Source organism: Festucalex cinctus, chromosome 17, assembly GCF_051991245.1.
Source record: "Festucalex cinctus isolate MCC-2025b chromosome 17, RoL_Fcin_1.0, whole genome shotgun sequence".
In the NCBI taxonomy this organism is placed as follows: Eukaryota; Metazoa; Chordata; class Actinopteri; order Syngnathiformes; family Syngnathidae; genus Festucalex; species Festucalex cinctus.
The window spans coordinates 17,560,129-17,583,540 of NC_135427.1; the positions used below are offsets into that span (position 1 = coordinate 17,560,129).

The 23,412-nt window shown below is 32.2% G+C and overlaps 3 long non-coding RNA genes across 7 annotated transcripts; 2 read left to right on the forward strand and 1 right to left on the reverse strand.

Annotated features, from left to right (window-relative positions):
* The first annotated feature begins 11,774 nt into the window (after positions 1–11,774).
* On the forward strand, positions 11,775–12,487 carry LOC144005228 (uncharacterized). Its single transcript, XR_013279528.1, has 2 exons — positions 11,775–12,074; positions 12,156–12,487. It is a non-coding gene; the product is annotated as an uncharacterized LOC144005228 (long non-coding RNA).
* A 2,195-nt stretch (positions 12,488–14,682) lies between these two features.
* Positions 14,683–15,866, forward strand: LOC144005531 (uncharacterized). Its single transcript, XR_013279600.1, has 5 exons — positions 14,683–14,799; positions 15,081–15,104; positions 15,258–15,306; positions 15,640–15,676; positions 15,741–15,866. It is a non-coding gene; the product is annotated as an uncharacterized LOC144005531 (long non-coding RNA).
* On the reverse strand, positions 15,337–21,428 carry LOC144005529 (uncharacterized). 5 transcript variants are annotated; one of them, XR_013279599.1, is made up of 6 exons: positions 21,238–21,428; positions 19,533–19,597; positions 17,580–17,663; positions 15,896–16,199; positions 15,724–15,797; positions 15,337–15,546 (listed from the first exon to the last, which is right to left on the reverse strand). It is a non-coding gene; the product is annotated as an uncharacterized LOC144005529 (long non-coding RNA). The 5 variants fall into 5 exon arrangements; XR_013279596.1 differs by having other exon boundaries at positions 15,687–15,797; XR_013279598.1 differs by having other exon boundaries at positions 15,724–16,199.
* Positions 21,429–23,412: the final 1,984 nt, after the last annotated feature.

A 23,412-nucleotide genomic window follows, 5' to 3' on the forward strand; every position in this document is an offset into this window, starting at 1 on the left:
TAGTAAGGCTTTTTTTTTTTAAACGACCATGTACAGTAAGGCATTTGTTTTTTTAAACGACCATGTATAACGACCATGTATAGTAAGGCATTTTTTTTTTAAACGACCATGTATAGTAAGGCATTTTTTTTAACGACCATAGTAAGGTGTTTTTTTTTTGTTTTTTTTTTTTGTTTTTTTTTTATAACGACCATGTATAGTAAGGCATTTTTTTTAACCACCATAGTAAGGTGTTTTTTTTGTTTGTTTTTTTTGTTTTTTGTTTTTAAACGACCATGTATAGTAAGGCATTTTTTTAAACGACCATGTATAGTAAGGCTTTTTTTTTTTTTTTTTTTTTAACGACCATGTATAGTAAACCATTATTTTTTTAAACGACCATGTATAGTAAGTCGTGTTTTTTTTTTTTTTTTTTTAACGACCATGTATAGTAAGGCATTTTTTTTTTTTTAACGACCATGTATAGTAAGGCTTTTTTTTTTAACGACCATAGTAAGGTGTTTTTTTTTTTTTTTGTTTTTTTTGTTTGTTTTTAAACGACCATGTATAGTAAGGCTTTTTTTTTAACGACCATAGTAAGGTGTTTTTTTTTTGTTTTTTTTTGTTTTTGTTTTTTCAAACGACCATGAATAGTAAGGCTTTTTTTTTTTTAAACGACCATGTACAGTAAGGCATTTGTTTTTTTAAACGACCATGTATAACGACCATGTATAGTAAGGCATTTTTTTTTTAAACGACCATGTATAGTAAGGCATTTTTTTTAACGACCATAGTAAGGTGTTTTTTTTTTTTTTTTTTTTTTTTTTTTTTTTTTTTAAACGACCATGTATAGTAAGGCATTTTTTTTAAACGACCATGTATAGTAAGGCTTTTTTTTTTGTTTTTTTGTTTTTAAACGACCATGTATAGTAAGGCATTTTTTTAAACGACCATGTATAGTAAGGCTTTTTTTTTTTTTTTTTTTTAACGACCATGTATAGTAAACCATTATTTTTTTAAACGACCATGTATAGTAAGTCGTGTTTTTTTTTTTTTTTTTTAAACGACCATGTATAGTAAACCATTATTTTTTTAAACGACCATGTATAGTAAGTCGTGTTTTTTTTTTTTTTTTTTAAACGACCATGTATAGTAAGGCATTTTTTTTTTTTAACGACCATGTATAGTAAGGCTTTTTTTTTTAACGACCATAGTAAGGTGTTTTGTTTTTTTTTTGTTTTTTTTGTTTGTTTTTAAACGACCATGTATAGTAAGGCTTTTTTTTTTTAAACGACCATGTATAACGACCATGTATAGTAAGGCATTTTTTTTTTTAAACGACCATGTATAGTAAGGCATTTTTTTTAACGACCATAGTAAGGTGTTTTTTTTTTTTTTTTTTTTTTTTTTTTTTTTTTTTTTTAAACGACCATGTATAGTAAGGCATTTTTTTTAAACGACCATGTATAGTAAGGCTTTTTTTTTTGTTTTTTTGTTTTTAAACGACCATGTATAGTAAGGCTTTTTTTTTTTTAACGACCATAGTAAGATGTTTTTTTTTTTTTTTTTTTTTTTTTTTTTTTTTAAACGACCATGTATAGTAAGGCTTTTTTTTTTAACGACCATAGTAAGGTGTTTTTTTTTGTTTTTTTTTTAAACGACCATGTATAGTAAGGCATTTTTTTTAACGACCATAGTAAGGTGGTTTTTTTTGTTTGTTTGTTTTTGTTTGTTTTTAAACGACCATATAGTAAGGCGTTTTTTTTAAGTTTTTTTTTTTTTTAAATGACCATGTATAGTAAGGCATTTTTTTTTTAAATGACCATGAATAGTAAGGCGTTTTTTTTTTGTTTTTTTTTAAACGACCATGTATAGTAAGGCGTGTTTTTTTTGTTTTGTTTTTTAAACGACCATGTATAGTAAGTCGTGTTTTGTTTTTGTTTTTTTTAAACGACCATGTATAGTAAGGCATTTTTTTTAAACGACCATGTATAGTAAGGCTTTTTTTTTTGTTTTTTTGTTTTTAAACGACCATGTATAGTAAGGCATTTTTTTAAACGACCATGTATAGTAAACCATTATTTTTTTAAACGACCATGTATAGTAAGTCGTGTTTTTTTTTTTTTTTTTTAAACGACCATGTATAGTAAACCATTATTTTTTTAAACGACCATGTATAGTAAGTCGTGTTTTTTTTTTTTTTTTTTAAACGACCATGTATAGTAAGGCATTTTTTTTTTTTAACGACCATGTATAGTAAGGCTTTTTTTTTTAACGACCATAGTAAGGTGTTTTGTTTTTTTTTTGTTTTTTTTGTTTGTTTTTAAACGACCATGTATAGTAAGGCTTTTTTTTTTTAAACGACCATGTATAACGACCATGTATAGTAAGGCATTTTTTTTTTTAAACGACCATGTATAGTAAGGCATTTTTTTTAACGACCATAGTAAGGTGTTTTTTTTTTTTTTTTTTTTTTTTTTTTTTTTTTTTTAAACGACCATGTATAGTAAGGCATTTTTTTTAAACGACCATGTATAGTAAGGCTTTTTTTTTTGTTTTTTTGTTTTTAAACGACCATGTATAGTAAGGCATTTTTTTAAACGACCATGTATAGTAAGGCTTTTTTTTTTTTAACGACCATAGTAAGATGTTTTTTTTTTTTTTGTTTTTTTTTTGTTTTTAAACGACCATGTATAGTAAGGCTTTTTTTTTTAACGACCATAGTAAGGTGTTTTTTTTTGTTTTTTTTTTAAACGACCATGTATAGTAAGGCATTTTTTTTAACGACCATAGTAAGGTGGTTTTTTTTGTTTGTTTGTTTTTGTTTGTTTTTAAACGACCATATAGTAAGGCGTTTTTTTTAAGTTTTTTTTTTTTTTAAATGACCATGTATAGTAAGGCATTTTTTTTTTAAATGACCATGAATAGTAAGGCGTTTTTTTTTTGTTTTTTTTTAAACGACCATGTATAGTAAGGCGTGTTTTTTTTGTTTTGTTTTTTAAACGACCATGTATAGTAAGTCGTGTTTTGTTTTTGTTTTTTTTAAACGACCATGTATAGTAAGGCATTTTTTTTAACGACCATAGTAAGGTGTTTTTTTTGTTTTTTTGTTTTTTTTTTTTTTTTAAACGACCATGTATAGTAAGGCATTTTTTTTAAACGACCATGTATAGTAAGGCTTTTTTTTGTTTTTTTTTGTTTTTAAACGACCATGTATAGTAAGGCATTTTTTTAAACGACCATGTATAGTAAGGCTTTTTTTTTTTTTTTTTTTTTAACGACCATGTATAGTAAACCATTATTTTTTTAAACGACCATGTATAGTAAGGCATTTTTTTTAACGACCATAGTAAGGTGTTTTTTTTTTTTTTTTTTTTTTTTTTTTTTTTAAACGACCATGTATAGTAAGGCATTTTTTTTAAACGACCATGTATAGTAAGGCTTTTTTTTGTTTTTTTTTGTTTTTAAACGACCATGTATAGTAAGGCATTTTTTTAAACGACCATGTATAGTAAGTCGTGTTTTTTTTTTTTTTTTTTAAACGACCATGTATAGTAAGGCATTTTTTTTTTTTAACGACCATGTATAGTAAGGCTTTTTTTTTTTAACGACCATAGTAAGGTGTTTTGGTTTTTTTTTGTTTTTTTTGTTTGTTTTTAAACGACCATGTATAGTAAGGCTTTTTTTTTTAACGACCATAGTAAGGTGTTTTTTTTGTTTTTTTTTTGTTTTTGTTTTTTCAAACGACCATGAATAATAGTAAGGCTTTTTTTTTTTTAACGACCATAGTAAGGTGTTTTTTTTTTTTTTTTTTTTTTTTTTTTTTTTAAACGACCATGTATAGTAAGGCTTTTTTTTTTTTTAACGACCATGTATAGTAAGGCTTCTTTTTTTTTAACGACCATAGTAAGGTGTTTTTTTTTTGTTTGTTTGTTTTTTTTGTTTTTAAACGACCATGTATAGTAAGGCTTTTTTTTTTTTAAACGACCATGTACAGTAAGGCATTTGTTTTTTTAAACGACCATGTATAACGACCATGTATAGTAAGGCATTTTTTTTTTAAACGACCATGTATAGTAAGGCATTTTTTTTAACGACCATAGTAAGGTGTTTTTTTTTTTTTTTTTTTTTTTTTTTTTTTAAACGACCATGTATAGTAAGGCATTTTTTTTAAACGACCATGTATAGTAAGGCTTTTTTTGTTTTTTTTTTTGTTTTTAAACGACCATGTATAGTAAGGCATTTTTTTAAACGACCATGTATAGTAAGGCTTTTTTTTTTTTTTTTTTTTTAACGACCATGTATAGTAAACCATTATTTTTTTAAACGACCATGTATAGTAAGTCGTGTTTTTTTTTTGTTTTTTTTAAACGACCATGTATAGTAAACCATTATTTTTTTAAACGACCATGTATAGTAAGTCGTGTTTTTTTTTTTTTTTTTTAAACGACCATGTATAGTAAGGCATTTTTTTTTTAACGACCATGTATAGTAAGGCTTTTTTTTTTTAACGACCATAGTAAGGTGTTTTGTTTTTTTTTTGTTTTTTTTGTTTGTTTTTAAACGACCATGTATAGTAAGGCTTTTTTTTTTAACGACCATAGTAAGGTGTTTTTTTTGTTTTTTTTTTGTTTTTGTTTTTTCAAACGACCATGAATAATAGTAAGGCTTTTTTTTTTTTAACGACCATAGTAAGGTGTTTTTTTTTTGTTTGTTTTTTTTGTTTGTTTTTAAACGACCATGTATAGTAAGGCTTTTTTTTTTTTTAACGACCATGTATAGTAAGGCTTCTTTTTTTTTAACGACCATAGTAAGGTGTTTTTTTTTTGTTTGTTTGTTTTTTTTGTTTTTAAACGACCATGTATAGTAAGGCTTTTTTTTTTTAACGACCATAGTAAGGTGTTTTTTTTTTGTTTGTTTTTTTTGTTTTTTTTTATAACGACCATGTATAGTAAGGCTTTTTTTTTAACCACCATAGTAAGGTATTTTTTTTGTTTGTTTTTTTTGTTTTTTGTTTTTAAACGACCATGTATAGTAAGGCATTTTTTTAAACGACCATGTATAGTAAGGCTTTTTTTTTTTTTTTTTTTTTTAACGACCATGTATAGTAAACCATTATTTTTTTAAACGACCATGTATAGTAAGTCGTGTTTTTTTTTTTTTTTTTTTAACAACCATGTATAGTAAGGCATTTTTTTTTTTTTAACGACCATGTATAGTAAGGCTTTTTTTTTTTAACGACCATAGTAAGGTGTTTTGTTTTTTTTTTGTTTTTTTTTTTTGTTTTTAAACGACCATGTATAGTAAGGCTTTTTTTTTTAACGACCATAGTAAGGTGTTTTTTTTGTTTTTGTTTTTTCAAACGACCATGAATAGTAAGGCTTTTTTTTTTTTAAACGACCATGTACAGTAAGGCATTTGTTTTTTTAAACGACCATGTATAACGACCATGTATAGTAAGGCATTTTTTTTTTAAACGACCATGTATAGTAAGGCATTTTTTTTAACGACCATAGTAAGGTGTTTTTTTTTTTTTTTTTTTTTTTTTTTTTTTTTTTTTAAACGACCATGTATAGTAAGGCATTTTTTTTAAACGACCATGTATAGTAAGGCTTTTTTTTTTGTTTTTTTGTTTTTAAACGACCATGTATAGTAAGGCATTTTTTTAAACGACCATGTATAGTAAGGCTTTTTTTTTTTTTTTTTTTTTAACGACCATGTATAGTAAACCATTATTTTTTTAAACGACCATGTATAGTAAGTCGTGTTTTTTTTTTTTTTTTTTAAACGACCATGTATAGTAAACCATTATTTTTTTAAACGACCATGTATAGTAAGTCGTGTTTTTTTTTTTTTTTTTTAAACGACCATGTATAGTAAGGCATTTTTTTTTTTTAACGACCATGTATAGTAAGGCTTTTTTTTTTTAACGACCATAGTAAGGTGTTTTTTTTTTTTTTTGTTTTTTGTTTTGTTTTTAAACGACCATGTATAGTAAGGCTTTTTTTTTTAACGACCATAGTAAGGTGTTTTTTTTTTTTTTTTTTTTTTTTTGTTTTTTCAAACGACCATGAATAGTAAGGCTTTTTTTTTTTTAAACGACCATGTATAACGACCATGTATAGTAAGGCATTTTTTTTTTAAACGACCATGTATAGTAAGGCATTTTTTTTAACGACCATAGTAAGGTGTTTTTTTTTTTTTTTGTTTTTTTTTAAACGACCATGTATAGTAAGGCATTTTTTTTAAACGACCATGTATAGTAAGGCTTTTTTTTTTGTTTTTTTGTTTTTAAACGACCATGTATAGTAAGGCAATTTTTTTAAACGACCATATAGTAAGGCGTTTTTTTTTAAATGACCATGAATAGTAAGGCGTGTTTTTGTTTTTTGTTTTTTTTTAAACGACCATGTATAGTAAGGCATTTCTTTTAACGACCATAGTAAGGGGTTTTTTTTTGTTTGTTTTTAAACGACCATATAGTAAGGCGTTTTTTTTAAGTTTTTTTTTTTTTAAATGACCATGTATAGTAAGGCATTTTTTTTTAAATGACCATGAATAGTAAGGCTTTTTTTTTTTTAAACGACCATGTATAGTAAGGCTTTTTTTTTTTAAATGACCATGAATAGTAAGGCGTGTTTTTTTTTTTTTTTTTTTTTAAACGACCATGTATAGTAAGGCTTTTTTTTTTTTAACGACCATAGTAAGATGTTTTGTTGTTGTTGTTGTTTTTGTTTGTTTTTAAACGACCATGTATAGTAAGGCTTTTTTTTTAACGACCATAGTAAGGTGTTTTTTTTTGTTTTGTTTTTAAACGACCATGTATAGTAAGGCTTTTTTTTTTTTAACGACCATAGTAAGGTGTTTTTTTTTTTTTTTTTTTTTTTTAACGACCATGTATAGTAAACCATTATTTTTTTAAACGACCATGTATAGTAAGTCGTGTTTTTTTTTTTTTTTTTTAAACGACCATGTATAGTAAACCATTATTTTTTTAAACGACCATATATAGTAAGTCGTGTTTTTTTTTTTTTTTTTTAAACGACCATGTATAGTAAGGCATTTTTTTTTTTTTAACGACCATGTATAGTAAGGCTTTTTTTTTTAACGACCATAGTAAGGTGTTTTGTTTTTTTTTTGTTTTTTTTGTTTGTTTTTAAACGACCATGTATAGTAAGGCTTTTTTTTTTAACGACCATAGTAAGGTGTTTTTTTTGTTTTTTTTTTGTTTTTGTTTTTTCAAACGACCATGAATAGTAAGGCTTTTTTTTTTTTAAACGACCATGTATAACGACCATGTATAGTAAGGCATTTTTTTTTAACGACCATAGTAAGGTGTTTTTTTTGTTTTTTTTTTGTTTTTGTTTTTTCAAACGACCATGAATAGTAAGGCTTTTTTTTTTTTAAACGACCATGTATAACGACCATGTATAGTAAGGCATTTTTTTTTTAAACGACCATGTATAGTAAGGCATTTTTTTTAACGACCATAGTAAGGTGTTTTGGTTTTTTTTTGTTTTTTTTGTTTGTTTTTAAACGACCATGTATAGTAAGGCTTTTTTTTTTAACGACCATAGTAAGGTGTTTTTTTTGTTTTTTTTTTGTTTTTGTTTTTTCAAACGACCATGAATAGTAAGGCTTTTTTTTTTTTAAACGACCATGTATAACGACCATGTATAGTAAGGCATTTTTTTTTTAAACGACCATGTATAGTAAGGCATTTTTTTTAACGACCATAGTAAGGTGTTTTTTTTTTTTTTTTTTTTTTTTAAACGACCATGTATAGTAAGGCATTTTTTTTAAACGACCATGTATAGTAAGGCTTTTTTTTTTGTTTTTTTGTTTTTAAACGACCATGTATAGTAAGGCAATTTTTTTAAACGACCATATAGTAAGGCGTTTTTTTTTAAATGACCATGAATAGTAAGGCGTGTTTTTTTTTTTTTTTTTTTTTAAACGACCATGTATAGTAAGGCATTTTTTTTAACGACCATAGTAAGGGGGGTTTTTTTGTTTGTTTTTAAACGACCATATAGTAAGGCGTTTTTTTTAAGTTTTTTTTTTTTTAAATGACCATGTATAGTAAGGCATTTTTTTTTTAAATGACCATGAATAGTAAGGCTTTTTTTTTTTTAAACGACCATGTATAGTAAGGCTTTTTTTTTTTAAATGACCATGAATAGTAAGGCGTGTTTTTTTTGTTTTTTTTTTTAAACGACCATGTATAGTAAGGCTTTTTTTTTTTTAACGACCATAGTAAGATGTTTTTTTTTTTTTGTTGTTTTTGTTTGTTTTTAAACGACCATGTATAGTAAGGCTTTTTTTTTTAACGACCATAGTAAGGTGTTTTTTTTTGTTTTGTTTTTAAACGACCATGTATAGTAAGGCTTTTTTTTTTTAACGACCATAGTAAGGTGTTTTTTTTTTTTTTTTTTTTTTTTTTTTTTTTTTAAACGACCATGTATAGTAAGGCTTTTTTTTTTTTTTTTTTTTAACGACCATGTATAGTAAACCATTATTTTTTTAAACGACCATGTATAGTAAGTCGTGTTTTTTTTTGGTTTTTTTTAAACGACCATGTATAGTAAGGCATTTTTTTTTTTTTAACGACCATGTATAGTAAGGCTTTTTTTTTTTAACGACCATAGTAAGGTGTTTTTTTTTTGTTTTGTTTTTTTTTGTTTGTTTTTAAATGACCATGTATAGTAAGGCTTTTTTTTAACGACCATAGTAAGGTGTTTTTTTTTGTTTTTTTTGTTTTTTTAAACGACCATGAATAGTAAGGCATTTTTTTTTCATGACCATGTATAGTAAGGCTTTTTTTTAAATGTTTTTTTGTTGTTTTTTTTAAACGACCATGAATAGTAAGGCTTTTTTTTTTTAAACGACCATGTATAGTAAGGCTTTTTTTTTTTAACGACCATAGTAACGTGTTTGTTTTTTTGTTTTTTTTTGTTTTTTGTTTTTTTAAACGACCATGTATAGTAAGGCTTTTTTTTTCAAACGACAATGTATAGTAAGGCATTTTTTTTAACGACCATAGTAAGGTGTTTTTTTTGTTTTTTTTGTTTGTTTTTTTTTTTTTAAACGACCATGTATAGTAAGGCATTTTTTTTAAACGACCATGTATAGTAAGGCATTTTTTTAACAACCATAGTAAGGTGTTTTTTTTGTTTGTTTTTTTTGTTTTTTTGTTTTTAAAGGACCATGTATAGTAAGGCATTTTTTTTAAACGACCATGTATAGTAAGGCTTTTTTTTTTGTTTTTTTGTTTTTAAACGACCATGTATAGTAAGGCTTTTTTTTTTTTTTTTTTTTTAACGACCATGTATAGTAAGGCAATTTTTTTTTTTTTTTTTTTTTTTTTAACGACCATGTATAGTAAGGCAATTTTTTTTTAAACGACCATGTATAGTAAGGCTTTTTTTTTTTTTTTTTTTTTTTTTTACGACCATGTATAGTAAGGCATTTTTTTTAACGACCATAGTAAGGTGTTTTTTTTTTGTTTGTTTGTTTTTGTTTGTTTTTAAACGACCATGTATATATAGTAAGGCGTTTTTTTAATGTTTTTTTTTTGTTTTTTTTTAAACGACCATGTATAGTAAGGCGTGTTTTTTTTGTTTTGTTTTTTAAACGACCATGTATAGTCAGGCTTTTTTTTTTTTTAACGACCATGTATAGTAAGGCTTTTTTTTTTAACGACCATAGTAAGGTGTTTTTTGTTTGTTTGTTTTTTTTGTTTGTTTTTAAACGACCATGTATAGTAAGGCTTTTTTTTTTAACGACCATAGTAAGGTGTTTTTTTTTTAAACGACCATGTATAGTAAGGCTTTTTTTTTTAACGACCATAGTAAGGTGTTTTTTTTTGTTTTGTTTTTTTGTTTGTTTTTAAACGACCATGTATAGTAAGGCTTTTTTTTGTTTGTTTTTTACGACGATGTATAGTAAGGCAATTTTTTTCAAACGACCATGTATAGCAAGGCATTTTTTTTTTTTTTGTGACCATGGCATTTTTTGTTTTTAAACGACCATGTATAGTAAGGCATTTTTTTTTTTAAACGACCATGTATATATAGTAAATCATTTTTTTTAACGACCATAGTAAGGTGTTTTTTTTTTGTTTGTTTGTTTTTGTTTGTTTTTAAACGACCATGTATCGTAAGGCGTTTTTTTTATGTTTTTTTTTTTTTTTTTTAAATGACGGGGGGTTTTGAGCATGTATAGTAACTGTAAGGCTCTTTTTTTTTAAACGACAATGTATAGTAAGGCTTTTTTTGTTTCTTTTTTACGACGATGTATAGTAAAGCGATTTTTTTCAAACGACCATGTATAGCAAGGCATTTTATTTATTTTTTTTGTGACCATGGCATTTATTTTTTTAAACGACCATTGATAGTAAGGCTTTTTTTTTTTTTTAAACGACCATGTATCGTAAGCCATTTTTTTAACGACCATAGTAAGGTGTTTTTTTTTTGTTTGTTAGTTTTTTTCTTTTTTTAAACGACCATGTATAGTAAGGCGGTTTTTTTTTTACCATGTATAGTAAGGCTTTTTTTTTTTTTTTTTTTTTAAACAACCATGTTCTGTATAGTAACTGTAAGGTTTTTTGTTTTTTTTAAATGACAATTATAGTAAAGCGGTTTTTTTTGTTGTCTTTTTTTTTTTTTTTAACAACCATGTTTAGTAAGGCATTTTTTGTTAATGACCAGGTATACTGAGATAGATTTTTTTTTTATCACCATAAGTAAGGCATTTTTTTAAGGTGTTTTTTTTTTTTTTTAAACATGACCATGTAAAGTCAGGCATTCATAAAAAAACAAAAAAAACAAAAACAAAAAAAAAAAACAAACCAGTACGTTAAGTCAGGATGTAACGATAATCACAATATCGTGATATTTTATATATATACCCTCCGGTCTCCTCCCACATTCCAAAGACATGCATGGCAGGTTAATTGGGCGCTCCGAATTGTCCCAAGGTGTGCTTGTGAGTGTGGATGGTTGTTCGTCTCTGTGTGCCCTGCGATTGGTTGGCAACCAGTCCAGGGTGTCCCCTGCCTACTGCCCAGAGCCAGCTGAGATAGGCGCCAGCAGCCCCCGCGACCCTTGTGAGGAATAAGCGGTCAAGAAAATGGATGGATATATATATATATATATATATATATATATATATATATATATATATATATATATATATATATATATATATATATTAGGGGTGTTAAAAAAAATCGATTCGGCGATATATCGCGATACTACATCGCGCGATTCTCGAATCGATTCAATAATCGGCAGAATCGATTTTTTTTTTCGATTTTTTTTTTTTTTTTTTTTTTTTTTTTTTTTTTTTTTTTTTTTTAGGATTCACACCTTGAGCATGGAAGAATGTTATATGAACGGCACATTAAGCCTTAATATTTTTATTTTAATGCTGTTCAAATGTGAAACAGATTGCAAACTGTTTGTGTACAGTGGCTCACGGTTATAAGCCTCAAGTTTTAGATAAATATATTCATACAAATCTTACAGTGTACATGTACAAATTTACTGATAGTATTTTCTAAATTTGAATGGAAAAAAATCGCAACAATCGACTTATAAATTCGTATCGGGATTAATCGGTATCGAATCGTGACCATTCGTATCGGGATTAATCGGTATCGAATCGAATCGTGACCTGTGAATCGTGATACGAATCGAATCGTCAGGTACTAGGCAATTCACACCCCTAATATATATACATATAGCAAGTATTGAGATGAAAAAATAATAGTAAGAGGTGGAGTTGCCAGCAGATGGCGACAGTAGCTTTGATCAAAGGAGGGCCAGCATGTAGGCGGAGTAGAAGAAGCCCACAGTAAAGGAAGAACGTGGAGCATGTGGAGTTCGACAACAACAAAAAAAAGCACTGAATAAATGAAATGATGAAAGATAAATTGGATGCCGTCAGATAAGGAAACCAGGCTTGTGATATTAAATGCAAGTGCAGCAACAAAAAAAGTCTTTTTTTGTCATGTACCTTTTCCCTTACGTTACATTATTGCGGATCCAGCACAACAACCACACAAGCTTCTCCTGTTTGCAGCGTAAAGAACGGTAAGAATATTTTGTTTCTTCACATTGCAAGAAGTAAATATGTTTATGGTGATTTTTATTCATTTGTAATGTGCACAACAGTGAGAAGACGTGGAGATGATGATGATGATGATGATCCATCCTGGTGATTTGTGTTCATCGTGTTTGCACAAAAGGACGACAATGCTTTCACCTGCTCGACCACACCCAAAGAAAGTTTGCGCCATAAAAGGTGGACAAGACTGCATACGAACTTGTAAATAACTCAATTTGGAAAAATGTTACATTTGGAAATGGATGCTTGGATAATTTCATAGTTAGATCATTGTGTTTTGGCATCAATATCGTTTTTTTCTGAATTGTTTTTTTTTTTTTTTGGAAGAAATAACTGTTTATCTTTGACCTGTAATAAAAACATAAAGTATTGCTGTCAACGTTAATTTTTTTTACTTGAAATGAATCTTTTTCACAAAACACTTGCTATGTTTTTTTTTTTTGTGTGAACAAAAAATGTTGTACCATACATGGATGTTTTTTTTTTTTAAAAAAACGCCTTACTATACATGGTTGTTAAAAAAATGCTTTACTAAACATGGTCGTTTATATATTAAAAAAGAAAGAAACGCTTTACGATACTTTTTTTTTTTTTTTTTACGTTTAAAAAAACCCGGCCTTACTATGTTTTTTTTTTTTTTTTTTATAAAAGCTTTTGATGATAATTTACAAGAACAAAAAGATAAACCAGCCTAACTATACATGTTTTTAAGAAAAAAAAGAAACCTGACTGAATTTGACGGTCAGCTGTTGGCCCTCTGGGGGCCCCTGCTGGCTAAAGGGCCCCGAGCAATTGCTTGACTTCAAACTACACCTCGTTTTTTTTTTTTTTTTTTTTTTTTTTATTCTAAGAAAAATAAAAACGTACAGTTTGTGGACTCTAGTTTGAGAAGCAGTTTTAGGGTGAAAACTTTAACTTCCTGATGAGCACTGATAAATTAATCGCCAGACTGACTTGTTCTTTTGAAAGCAGACAAAGTGTCGTCTGGACTTTTTTTCTTTTCTTTAAGTGTTTTGTGTTCACCTCATGCCCTTTTTTTTCCTCCTGATCTTGGTTTTGTGCAAATACAAAAATTATTTAAATCTATCCAGATGTGGTGTGGTTTGTGTTGGCCAACAAACACTTTTGCCAACGCGTGTCATTCCAATGACAGCTCGTCAGCGAGCTCTGGAGAAGCCTGATGACGATCCTCACCCACTTTGGAATATGGAGACGAAGTGGAAAACAGGCTGGATCGATAGTGTGCCCCGAGGAAGGACCAGGGCTTGACAAACACTGTTCGAGGCCATCGGGTTCAAAAGTTGTTTGGAATAAAAGTCCTCCACACAGAAATGAGTGGTTTGCGTGCAGTACCACATGTCTCCAGAAGACGGCGCACGGTTTCGGACATCAGTATTTCGGCTCGTATGTAATTGTTCAATAATGTGATCAAACAATAAGCGTGCCGTGATAAGACGCGCATCATTAAAGCCGCCAATATAGTCGTCCGTGTGGTTGGTGCTCAAAGTCGTGGTGAATGATGAGAGGAAGCAAGTGAGAGACGATGCAATACTGCCCTCCTGTGGGTGACTGGAGTAACTACATTCAGAGTGGGAAAAGGGTTGACTTGTTCGTGAGCTGTTTAAAACAATCATTCGATTCCTACTAGATTGCGTAGCCGACTATCAGGATGCGGGAATTGAAAGTAATAGCCATAAAAAAATAATTACAAAAAGAAAGAAGCATTTGATGCCGTTAAATTCTGGTGAAGGTTGGGGTGCCCCTGAACAAGTCAACTCAATTTCGGATTACAAGATAGATACTCATCACCTTCATTAATTTTTGCCGAAACCATTGTGAGCAGCTGGCCGAATGGAATAAAACAACGACTCCGGCACCGGTGTTATCGGGTTCGATCCCTGCGTCTCCATCATTTTCAATCATTTGAGAAATAATCCCATAAAAGCAGGAAAGACCTGGTATCGAACACGGCACCTTGGAATCCGGGAACTTTGTTACAAACCACTCGGCCAAGTTTCCGCGTCTCTAAAACCGGATCCTATCGCATTTGTTGGCTTCATAGACTCATGCGGAAATCCTACAAATACAGAAGGTAGAGCGCCGAGCACCTTCAATTATGATGGCCGAATGGTATAAAACTTTGCCTCCGGTTCAAGCTATTCGGGTTCGAACCTCGCTTGCGCAGCCTCCAACTAACATAAAGACGAAATGGAAAGGTTGCAGAAAACGAGGCTTGAACACGAGAACAAGTGAACCGAAGGCAATGTCGTATACCACTCGACCATCTCGGCTTTGACAACGTTCGGATTTTCGGTTCTATTCATAGAATCAGTTGTATAATTCGCGGGTCACCATTTGTCCCTCTATGGCATAATGACGACTAGAAGGGAAAACACCAGTAAGCCAATTTGGGCGAATGGTTAGCGACACGGTCTCCGGTGCAGACGAGCAGGGTTCGAGCCCCGCGTCAGGCAAGACCATTTTTTTTCTTCTGAATTTTGAAAGACATTGTTTTGTTCTCTTGGTTAAATAAAGCTTTTAAAAAAAAAATGCACGTGATGACGAAAACCTATTTAAGGTGCGACTAATCAAACGAGCGACCTTCCTTTTTCATCACCAGCATGAAGTCGACATCGTCCAACTGCTGCTCTCCACGCATCTCGGCAAGATGACCAAAAGCTTTGACAACAGGTTTGTGGACTTTAAATTCTTTTTACACTGGTATTTTTTTTTTTTTAAGATGTTTTAACATGTTGACCTTTTCAGCGTGCAAACTCCTTGCTAGCATGTTAGCTAAAATGTTTGCTCCAACAATGAACGTCAAACACGTGCTAAAATGACACAAACTCGTTTATTTGACATGTTTGGCAATAAATGCTTGCGGCCGGTAAGTACTTGTTTGTTCAAACTTCTTAGTTTATTAAACGGTACTTGGAAACTTAAGTAAGGCACTTTATCTTCCCCCTTTCCAGGAGAAGAGAACAGTTTGGCAGAAGGTAAGTTGCCAGCGTTTGTCCACAGGTTTGCATCTTGAAGCGAATGGACTCCCCTTGAAATCAATTTGTCTATTTGCCCTATTTCCCCCCCCCTCCATTGGCTAAAAGTGCTTGCCATATTTCGAAGCTATGTAATGTCAGCGTGTTTTTCAGCCCAGCTAGCATGCCGCAGGTGTCCAGCTGAGTCCTGTTCTCGTCACTGGTGAGACACAAACACTCGTACACGTTAAAATTTGATTTCATGTTTTAATTTGTTCCAGCACATGGTGAAGATGACTGAAGGAGGGTAAAGGACATGTCATGAGACTTGCACTGACCATTACTGACATCCTGCTTTTTTTTTTTTTGTTGCTTTTCCTGTTTGCAGGTAAAAATGGCCTCTTGACTTGAAGCAGAGCTGCCTGAGGACCAATAATTGTGGCCATGGCTGGGTTTGAGCAGGCTGCAAAACAAAATGGCTGACGTGAACATTGGATAAAACATATTTGAAAATGTCTTTTTTTTTCTTTTTTCTATTCCCCCCCCCCCCCCCAAGCTGCATTGAACTGTGCTTCACTCAGGACCCTCAAAAGGCACATTTACCTTTTTGTTTTTGTGCTGAAATCTTGACGTTGATTACCTTCTATTGTCCACTAGGTGGCGCCAAAGCATTTCTGGTCATGGAGAAACTGGCTGGCCACAAAGATCCTGCAACTTTTTTTTTTTTTTTTTTTTTGATTGTTGCCACATGTTTAATAAAGTGAAGTTGAAGCTTGCCTGGTTCTTGTGCGCTTCTTTCAATGTGACTTAACTGTTCTTGGTCAGCTTCCTGTGAATGCAGCGTTGTCACTGACAGTCCCAGAATTGACTCGCAGGTTCGACTGGGCCAGATTCTTCTTGATTATCCTCCAATGTGGTTTCGAGGAGGAACATAGCGGCCTTCCTGGCGATGCAGCTGTGTGAGCGATTTGGACCAACGTTGTGGGATCCCTTTATGTGCTGGTTGGTGAGTTTCATCACATTCCAAAACATTTGCTGCACAAGTTGACTTGACTCACTGATGTGGTTTTTGTCTTTAGGTCGGCACCTTCTGCTCCTGCTGGCTCACGACTTCACCTGCTGACAAGGAGATGCCAATCAAGTCATCCAACTTCAAGATTTATTTTTTTTTTTTGTAGTCTTAAATTTTAAGGTATTCATTTTAATTTTTTCCCAGTTCGCTATTTTTGTTTAATTTTAAGTTTTTGTTTCTAAATTCAGTTTTTATTTTCTTTTTTTTTGGTACTTTTTAAATTGTATTTTTTTTTTTCAGTTTGCCCTAAACATGTAAAATAAAATAAAATTCACAAATTACATCTTTTCTCAACTCTTGTAATACAACCAAAACATTTCTTGAAATGTTTGATAAAAATGTATCTGGTAAAATAAAGGGGTGTGGCCAAGTTGAACGGGAGGTGGGGTTATGCAAATTACTGAGCAGGAAGGGATCTGATTGGTGGTTTCCTAGTTAAGTAGCAAAATCTGATTGGGTGGCTCTGTGAGTGGGCGGGGTTCATGCAAATTACTATGTGCCAGTGATTTGCATAAGTGGGCGTGTCTATGCAAATTTTTTATTTTTGACCATTTTGAGAGTAAAAGTGGGTGTGGTTATGCAAATAAATTAGCATACAGCCAGCTGATTGGTTGATTCTGAGGGGTGTGGTCAATTATACAAATTAATTACATATTTTCCAAGAAGTAGGTGGAGCTATGCCCCTTAATTTGCATGATGAAATTTAATCGGAGCAAAAATGCTCTTTTTCCGGCCTTAAATGGATCGCAAGTGGATTGTTCAAGTTGTCCTCGGAGAAGTTTTGGCCTCCGGTCGGAGCAGGCTTCCTCGATCCATGCTTAAAACGTCGCCACCTGGCCTTGAAAAATGAAGCGAGAAAGCCAGCTCGGACAGGAGGCCAAAAATCTTCAAAGACAACCTGAACAATCCACTTGCAATCCTGTCAATACAAGCACCTGAATGCATCACACACACAAATTGTCACACTTTGAACACGTCACAGAAAGAAGACACAGAGACGCGCGTTCCACTTCAACAATATATTTGACCTTTTTTTTTTTTAATACATCAATTTCATATTGCGCTCACGTTACAAACACTGCTTGCGCCATGTTGTGTGTGCGTGATGTCACGTGAGTGAAAGTCAGCCATCTCGTCATCGGACAAAAAACAACTAACAGACAATAACATCAGTCAATGCTTCTGGACGTGCGCAACATTTGTTTTCATACTATTATTTTCCACAAGTGTGCAAAAATAACATCCATCGATTGATTTAAAAAATACCTGAAGCATTATTTTTGCAACAATTGTGCACAACAATAGCATTGAATCGAGCACACGTTCATAAGCATCGAATGAGGTTCTGCTGCGTGTCGTACATCAAGCAAGAGGCTTCGTGACATCACGCACAACATTTGCCTTCAAATAGCGCACGCACACACCTGTCCATGAGCTGTCAATGTAGCGCGGACGGACGCGTGTCCTCAAGTCTGTCGGCCGCGTGTTCGGCCAACACGTCCGCCGTCCTGACACAAAACAAGCAAAAACAAAATGGTCGTTCACATCAAATGACTCACAACGCAGCTAAGCCCAATTGCAAGATAGCACAACCAAAAAATAAAAATAAATGACAGTAAGTCATGATGCCAAATTGTCATTAGAAATGTCTCAGTTAAAAATCATAAACAAAGGCAAGTATGTGCAATCATCAGTAAAAGCAGAACAATTTTTCAAACTATTCACATGAGCATTTGAAGCCGCACGCATGCCTTCAACACATTAAAGTTGACATCATCTACCTGTCAATCAATGAAGTCCACTTGGTCAAGAAATCAGACTGAGAGTGTACCTAATATTTGGACACTTGATTAGGTACACTTGAGGCCATCTACTGACACCTCATCACTTGTCTATCAATTATCATAATCTATATACATGAGTCAAAACAACAAGCTCACAATTTGGCCATTTTGTAAAAGTCATTGGCTACATGAGCGCAACCAAAAAAAGCAACTGACAACTCTCCATCGGCCAAACACGATTCATCGACTGCAAAACGCCGACACACGCGCAACCACAAAACAAGTACATCGTTCAATGCTCATGGACATGTGCTTTTAACTTCTTTTTTTTTTTTTAAACAAATAGTATTTATTGTAATAAGCAGGCACTTTTTTAAAATACAGTTGAAAAAAAATTTGCCTTGACTTATCTTTTTTTTTTTTTTAAACAAATAGTATTTATTTTAATAAGTAGACAATTTTTTAAAAATCATTTGAAAAAGACGTTGCTTTGATTTAACTTTTTTTTAATAAATAGTATTTATTTTAATAAATAGGCATTTTTTAAATACATTTGAAAAAAGTTGCTTTGATTTAACTTTTTTTAAATAGTATTTATTTTAATAAGTAGACAATTTTTAAAAAATAATTTGAAAAAAGAAGTTGCTTTGATTTAACTTTTTTTTTAATAAATAGTATTTATTTTAATAAATAGGCATTTTTTAAATACATTTGAAAAAAGTTGCTTTGATTTAACTTTTTTTAAAATCGTATTTATTTTAATAAGTAGACAATTTTTAAAAAATTTGAAAAAAGAAGTTGCTTTGATTTAACTTTTAATAAATAGTAGGGGTGTAAAAAAAAAATCGATTCGGCGATATATCGCGATACTACATCGCGCGATTCTCGAATCGATTCAATAATTGGCAGAATCGATTTTTTTTTTTTTTTTTTTTTTTTAGGATTCACACCTTGAGCATGGAAGGATGTTATATGAACGGAACATTAAGCCTTAATATTTTATTCTAATGCTGTTCAAACATGAAACAGATTACAACCTCTATAAGACTGAAATTTCAGATAAATAAATAATACATTTTCATATAAATCTTACACTCTACAAGCTTACTGATTAGTATTTTCTAAATTTGAATGAAAAAAATCGCAACAATCGACTATCGGGATTAATCGGTATCGAATCGAATCGTGACCTGTGAATCGTGATACGAATCGAATCGTCAGGTACTAGGCAATTCACACCCCTAATAAATAGTATTTATTTTAATAAGTAGACAATTTTTAAAAAATAATTTGAAAAAAGAAGTTGCTTTGATTTAACTTTTTTTTTATAAATAGTATTTATTTTAATAAATAGGCATTTTTTTAAAATACATTTGAAAAAAAAAAAGTTGTTTATATTTTCCAATTAATTTAATTCATTTTTTAATCATTTGTGATTTTTTTTTTTACAAAAGCACAAGTTGCGAAGCATTGAATGTTGTTCTGTTGTTTGTCCAAGTACATCAAGCAGCAAGTCAGCGTGCACTGACAAATGACAAAGTGGCATCAGACACACCTGGTCAAGCGCACAGTATGTGAAAAAAGTCGACTCACCTGTAGAAAAGAAGCTTTCCAGGTGTATGCTTGTGTCACAGAGCCATCCGTGTCCCAAACGGCCTCTATCATGTCAACAAAACACAAATGGAAGCGGTCAGTCAAGCTCATTTGCATATCAGAACTGCTCATTTGCATAAAACAAAAAGTTTTCATACAATTGAAAAACTCTTAAATATTCACATCACTACTTCCTAAATGTCATATTATTCAAGTTTTGATGACATTCTGTCTGTTGATGATTTTTCATAGAATGCAAGGTGATACATGCAGTCAGCAAGCAGGTGAGTGCCTTCCAAACTAAGCCACGCCCCCTCCCGCTCACTCCGCTCCGCTGACTCCACCCTTCTCACGCCCATCACCCGCACAAGACCGGCCTTCGCCAACCGGTCCTGCCCCGCCCTCTGGAACTTATGCTGCATTCGAGGACGGTCGGACTTTTCCGACTTCAAACCAGGAAGTTTGTCCGGCAACGCCCAATTGAATTTGGAAATCACACTTGCAAAAAAGTAGTCCAACGTCACCTACGGACTACAATGTGACCTCACTTTACAACGGCACCCATTTGGAAACGCAACTGATCTAAATATATGACTGGATAGCCGATAGGCCGATACTTTTGAAGCCGCAAGGCCGCCATATTGCTCCTCCCAAGAAACGTTTCTCGGTATACAATCCTATACATTTACAGTATCGAAATTGGAGAATATTTGAGACTATACTTAGCATAAACAACATGATCTCTGATGTTTTAAATTCATTAAGCATAATAGAACTTCAGACATTTTACAACTTGCCTTAAATACATGTAGAAATTATATGTTTAATGATGTTTACAGGAGGAATCATTTATATTTTATTTAATTAAGGAATTATAACTGTCTACGAGCAGCATGTCTCATCTGTACGTATCGTGTATCGTTTATACAGTAGTCTGCTCGCGAGGTGGGAGGAGCAAGATGGCCGCCCTGTGACTTCAACAGCTTGTACGGGCGTGTACGGGCTACCGGCTATCCAGTTATATATACAGGTTACTGGGGAAACGCAGAAAGTGACTGGTAACACACAATTTAATCGAGTATAAGACTAAATACATTTCTTCATTCATAAATAATCGACATTAACTTAACGTAACACAACGTACGTGACGGTATGCCGTTATCTCCCTGCATGAAATTATACGGGGAACTATATGCCTATAAAATATCAAGGAAATCTGCGAGAGAGCGTTTTCTGGGGTCAAAATTAGTTTTGAGGACCGAAATAAAAAACAAAACAAAACAAAGTAAATCACTATCCACCAGTTTGGTGTTTACTTTCGCCTCGAACGCTTTCGGGAAAAAGCAAGTCGGATAAATTCCGAACATCCTCGAATGCAGCATCAACTAATCCCACAAGGCACCAGAAACAATCTAAACATTTTCAAATGCTCAAACTAGATTTTCTTTTATCCTGCTGTGCTATTTTTTGTATTTAATATTATCTCACAATTTCTCGTTATTGACAAGTAGACTAATAAACACATTTTACATGGCCAAATCGTATCGTGTCGTGTCTCGTTAGATTGTGTAAACGCACATAAATATTTTTGTCTAATCAAGTCAACCGAGGACACCCTCAATATGAGACGATGGTTCTTTCTAAACAAAAATATACTTCTAGGGTACCATGCAGTGAAAACGTGGAAAAGTTGAGCACGAGTTACCTTTCCACAATACGTCGCCACTTTTCTTCAGCTGACCTGCAGGTAGACGAGCAGCAGCCGACGTGGAGACAATATTCCTTTATTGTGGACGCCTCCGTGCAGGTAAACAATCAAAAATGTCGACTAGCGTGCTATAATCAAACAAAACGCCAAGCCAAACTTTTTTTTTTTTTTTTTGGCAGTGCAAAAGAATTCACTACTTCCTTTTCCGGGTGGTGTTTAACTTCCGGGTCGCAGCTGAATCGAGGCGCTATCTTGTTAAAATATTAATAAAAACCGTCGTGAATAACAAACTGCAGGGAAAATTTTGTGATTAATGTGTATCAAACAGTACATCCAGAATTTAAAGTTTAAACTTTAAACATTTTAAATAAATCGGAATTGCAACTGTGCATGCGCGGTCACCGGCTCTTATGCTTCCGGTTAAGGGGTCTTATTTACCCAGATCGCCTTAGTAATGCATTAGAAATAACCGAAAAAGAGTCATTTGTTTTATTTTGAGGTCAATTTTGGGTAATATGTCAGGCGCCCTTTGTTCGCACAAACCAGTGGTCAGCTACGTGTTTTTTTTGTTTGTTTGTTGTTGTTTTTTTAAATCCGAGTATTTTTACTCATTCAACAATTTTTCATTTGACATTGTAGTCATAAAATGCATTAAATCATTGAGTTTCTTCGGGAGGTTATAAATATTATTTTTTTTTTTAGATACAGACCTTTTGGCTAAAGTACAGACTAATCAAGTGACCCTGCTGTAGAGCGATTTCATGGACAGTCAAAAGCAATCTATTCAAGGCTCTTCAGAATGAGGCAAATTCTGTTCAAATGAAATATGAAAGAAATAACCTCCAGAATGTGTTTTCAATCCATCTCGCAAAATTCCGATTTCATATGCTTGATGACTGTCCAGATGACAAAAAAAAAAAAGCCATCCAGTTTCAATCTGGTTGGCCGGTGGGCTTTAAGAAAAAAACAAAAAGGGGATACCGTTATTCAAAAATGATTCATTTTGTGAAGTAGGACGGACTACAATTTTATTCAATTTACAGTTAAAAATCCATTCAAATCCTGCCAATCTTCCATCCTTTAGCACCTGTAGAGTCAGGCGTTTTTTTTTGTTTTTGTTTTTAACTACCATGTAGTAGTAACCTGTCTGGCAAAAGCCAGATGGTATCCATCTGGTACCTCTCCACAGTAATTTGATCGGGAAAAGGCGGGACATTCTGTACAATAATTCGAGCTGATTGGATGATGCGGCATTGTACAAGTTTTAACCAATCACGGCCGCAACCACTTGGTTTGGTTTATTCATTTTTTCCTTTCGGACTCATGACAGCTTACATCAATCACATCACATTTGCAACATTGACATCCGAAAGAAGGGCTGACGGGGAGAAGACGAGGCTTATTCGAGACCCGTCCCCATCGACCCATTACTATAATGCATCAGTCATACATTATTTAGAATAGTCATTGATTTTTATCGTTATCCACCCCTTACTATCCCAGACACTGCTTGCTCAGTTCATCTTGAATGTCCGTGTGTAGATTGTGGCTAGTCCCAGTCATTTGGAGCTGGTAAATCTGTCCCCAGACGCCACCAGCAGACCCCGCCAGGCGAGCAGCTAAGGCAAGCACATTTTTTCGCTTTCACCAGTAGCGTCTTCGCTGACCTCGAATCAGCTTTCACACATGTTGTGGCTTCCAGAAGAGTAGATCGGCTTGCATTCGGCCCACTGCTTTCAAGCAATTTTAGCTTCGATTCTAGTCAGCTCAGCACACCACCGTTGCCAGCACTTGTAGTTTTTGATGACTCCTGAGCGCTGCCCGGCCAAGCTCACCCAGCAGAGCGGCCCATTCTAGCCGCACTCCAGGAACCAGACCACCAACCCCCATTTTACTATACATGGTCAAAAAACAAAATCAAAATTAAAGAAAACGCCTTAGTTTTTTTAATAAAAAAAAAAAACGCCTTACTATACATGGACAATTTAAAGAAAAAAAAACGCTGTAATATTCATGGTAGTTTAAAAAAAAAAACGAAAGGAAAAAAAAAAAACACAAAAAACCCCACAAAAGAAAAACGCCTTACTATGCATGGTCGTTTAAAAACAAACAACAACAAAAAAAACACCTTACTATACATGGTCGTTAAAAAAAAAAAAAAAAAAAAGTCTT